The sequence below is a fragment of the Rhinoderma darwinii genome, chromosome 11, assembly GCF_050947455.1.
Source record: "Rhinoderma darwinii isolate aRhiDar2 chromosome 11, aRhiDar2.hap1, whole genome shotgun sequence".
Taxonomy (NCBI): domain Eukaryota; kingdom Metazoa; phylum Chordata; class Amphibia; order Anura; family Rhinodermatidae; genus Rhinoderma; species Rhinoderma darwinii.
Genome location: NC_134697.1, coordinates 20,543,183 through 20,546,742, shown reverse-complemented (window position 1 = coordinate 20,546,742; position 3,560 = coordinate 20,543,183). Strand labels below are relative to the sequence as shown.

The 3,560-nt window shown below is 46.9% G+C and overlaps 1 long non-coding RNA gene across 1 annotated transcript; it reads right to left on the bottom strand.

The window, feature by feature from the left end:
- Positions 1–1,248: 1,248 nt before the first annotated feature.
- Positions 1,249–2,985, bottom strand: LOC142662897 (uncharacterized). Its single transcript, XR_012851030.1, has 3 exons — positions 2,913–2,985; positions 1,942–2,095; positions 1,249–1,287 (listed from the first exon to the last, which is right to left on the bottom strand). It is a non-coding gene; the product is annotated as an uncharacterized LOC142662897 (long non-coding RNA).
- Between the last annotated feature and the right edge of the window lie 575 nt (positions 2,986–3,560).

The window sequence follows — 3,560 nt, the reverse complement described above, 5'->3', positions numbered from 1 at the left end:
CCTTCGGAATTCTAAGCAGCAAGTGGCGTGTGTTCCAGAGCTCCATTCAGATGAATCCTGAAAATGTGACAAAGGTTATCCAAGCGTGTGTTGTCCTCCACAATTTTCTGAGGATTCATGAGTCGGCAGTGGACGCAGAGCTGAACCATTTCTCAACTAATTCCATCGCTTTGGACTACACACAACATGGAAGACCTGGAGTGTCTGGACTGGCAGTCCGTAATTTGTATACAGACTATTTTGTATCACCTGAGGGAGCAGTTCATTGGCAAAGGGATGTGCTTCGTCTGCCAAATTAAAATTTAATAGGGACTGTTGTATTTCCTGTTTATGTTACAAATGTTTTAGTAGTTAAAGTTGCAGTAGTAGAGTAGGGATTCGCAAGAGAATGAGGACCCTTGACGCGGGTTGCGAGCTAATGTATTTCTGTTGTTTTTTTTTTAAATTTTTTATTAAATTAAAAAAAAAAAAATGTGATTCTTTGCATTCGGCAGAAATGCAAACCAATACCTCATTATGTTTTTCAATAATAATAAATACAAACACATAATTAACTATAAACTTCTTTTATTCTTTGCACAAAACAGTGTCATCAAACAAAAACAAAACTATATAATATTACAAAATTATAAATTGTAAAATGATTGAGAAGGTGCAGGGTCATGATGGGGTCGTGGAACAGCCTCCCCCTGCTGCATGTGCCGATACTGCTGTTGAGAAGGTCCTGGCATGCCATACCCTGGTCGATCTTCACTGAATAGTGGCATTGAGGCTTGATATGGTGGCTGCTGGCTGGTTTGAGCGGTTATTGCAGGTGCTGGAGGGACAGAGCGGAAGGTGCTTCCATCACACCCCCGCCTATGAAACTCTATGGCATGATGGATTTCACGTGGGTCAGGATGTGTGGCAAAAATTTCGACCACTTCCATTAGGGCTGTTTGGCACCTGATCTGCCTCTCAATTGGCACTCTTTTTAGGATATTTGAAAGAGCGCGACAGAAGGTGCCCTCTTCGGTTTCTGTCGCTCTTTTCTCCAGGTGTTCTAAAACCCGCAAGTCGACCGCCTGCCTTGGCTCTGTACATGTTGGACCTTTATTGGCAGAACGTCTGCGTTTACCTCGGGGTATAATTTCGTCTTCCGGTTCCGTGGCACAGACGACTGGATTATCCTCTGCTGTATTTTCAGCAGGCACTGGAGTGGAAGTGGACCTAGCAATCCCCAAACCGACGTCGGCCTCTTCTATCTGAGTGGCATCAGAGTCTTCTGCCTCCAGATTATCCTTGGTTCTGTTGGAAAATGAAAACATAATGTTAGGGAATTTACGTAGTAATTTAACGTCATGTCTACAGCAGGGCAAATACACTATGTAAACATATGCAGCTTATCCGATGGGCTGCCTAGAGGGAATTATGTGCTTGAATAGACCGTATAATTGGTCACACCAACAATACGTACTCTTTTAACATACTTCCATGCATCACTACATGCAGGGGCGTAACTAGGAAAGACTGGGCCGCCTAGCAAACTTTTGACTGGGGCCCACCCTACACTGGGTGTCACACAACCCCCCCCCTTGTAGATAGTGCCTTTTTTACAGCCCCCCCACCCCTGTAGATAACGCCATATAGCGCCCCACTGTACACTGTATGGCATTATCTACCGGGGGACTGTATGGCGTTATCTATAGGGGGACTGTATGGCGTTATCTACAGAGGGGGCTGTATGGCGCTAACGCCATACAGGCCCCCTCCCCCCCCCATAAAAGTGTTCAGTGGCGTCCCGCTGTAGCAGTCATAGCGGCTGCTAGCGGAGCCTACAGACATGGTGGAGCCCCCTCATGCCGCGGTACCCGTAGCAGTCGCTACGGCTGCTACGGCGGTAGTTACGCCACTGACTACATGGCCAGACTACAATGATCAAAGTATATAAGCAATACTTACGGGCCAACCTGCATGACATCCAGAAGGAACGACAGCTGTTTTGTGTACAGGTATGGTCTTTTTTTCTGTCGTCCGTCTCCGCTCTTCCCCTTGTCATTCAGCTCACGCTTAAATTGGTCACGGCATGTGTTCCATCGTGTTTTCACGTATTCAACTATGATATAAAATAAAACAATCACAGATCAACATATTTGAAGTGTACATTACTAGATCTTAGTAAACGTTGTTTTTTTGCTGAAAATGTTGGTGCAGATTTGGGGCGTTTACGCAACAAATCTGCACCAACATTTGCATATTTGACAGGTAATTGAGACGTTGCAGAAACGACTGCGTACTTGCCACAGTTTTCTGTTTTCTCATTTAATTCAACATCAATTCAACCACGTCTGCCCGTGCCCACACGACAGCTGAACGGCTGAAATTACGTTGATGTGTTCAGGAGAAAGCATCCACGTAATTTCAGCCGTAAAGGCATGTGCAGGTGCTTGAACGGGCGTAATTGGCGCTGCTTTTAATTGGAGTCAATGAATAACATCACCAATTACGGCACAATAAGTGACAGGTCACTTCTTTGACGCGGGCGTATATTTACGCGCCGTAATTTGACAGCGGCGGTTAAATATACACCACGCTTGAACACACAAACGTCAGCCCATTGCTTTCAATGGGCAGATGTTTGTCCACGCTACTGCGGCGTATTTAGCGGACGTACTTCAGGGCAAAAACCCCCGAATTACGTCCGTAATTAGTGTGTGTGAACATACCCTCATAGTGACATGTCACGTTTTGATCGGTGGTGGTCCGAGCCATGAGACCCCCACAATCTCACGTGCACTTCTGCAGCTTCATATCAGAGATTGGTGGGTGTTTCAGTGATCCAACCCCCACCAATCAAAACTTCAGGCATTTCATTATGACATGACATGACATGACAGGAGTACTCAGAAACCGCATCAAGGTGTGAAACTTACCCATGCGTTTCTTTTGCACGTTCGTTGCCTTCTCCCACTCAGGATGCACCTCACTGCAGACCTCCTGCCAGGCAAGATCTTTCAGATTCCTGTCAGCATACTCTTCAAGGCGCTTATTCCACAGACAGGGCTTGTGCTGGACCAGGATGATTAGTTTCTCAACGTTTATTGAAGCCATGCTGCTCTCTGCTGCTCTCTGCTGCTTTCCTGCACTGTCTCCAGCCTTCACGACGACGGAACTCATTCCCGGTCGTCGCCTAGCAACACTTCCGCAAATCCGCAAACTGCGGATGGCACACGGAGGTGTATCCGCAATTTCCACGGGCCCATTGACTTCTATTGGCATGTCCGCATCGAATTTGCGGCCCGTAATAAGACATGTCCTGAGTTTTTGCGGCACGGATTTGCGGACATGCGGAGACCCGTGGAAACACGGATAGTGTGTATGGGCCCATAGAAATGAATGGGTCCGCAATTCTCCCGTGGATTTGCGGGGAAATTGCGGACGCAAAAACACGGTCGTGTGCATGGGGCCTAAGGGTCATGGAGAGGGTGTGGGCATAAGGGCTTACTCAGAACAACGAGTGTAAACTAGGATGTAAAAACAGCCATTTTTCACTTCCGAGTCGCACCCATGCGGGACCTGTT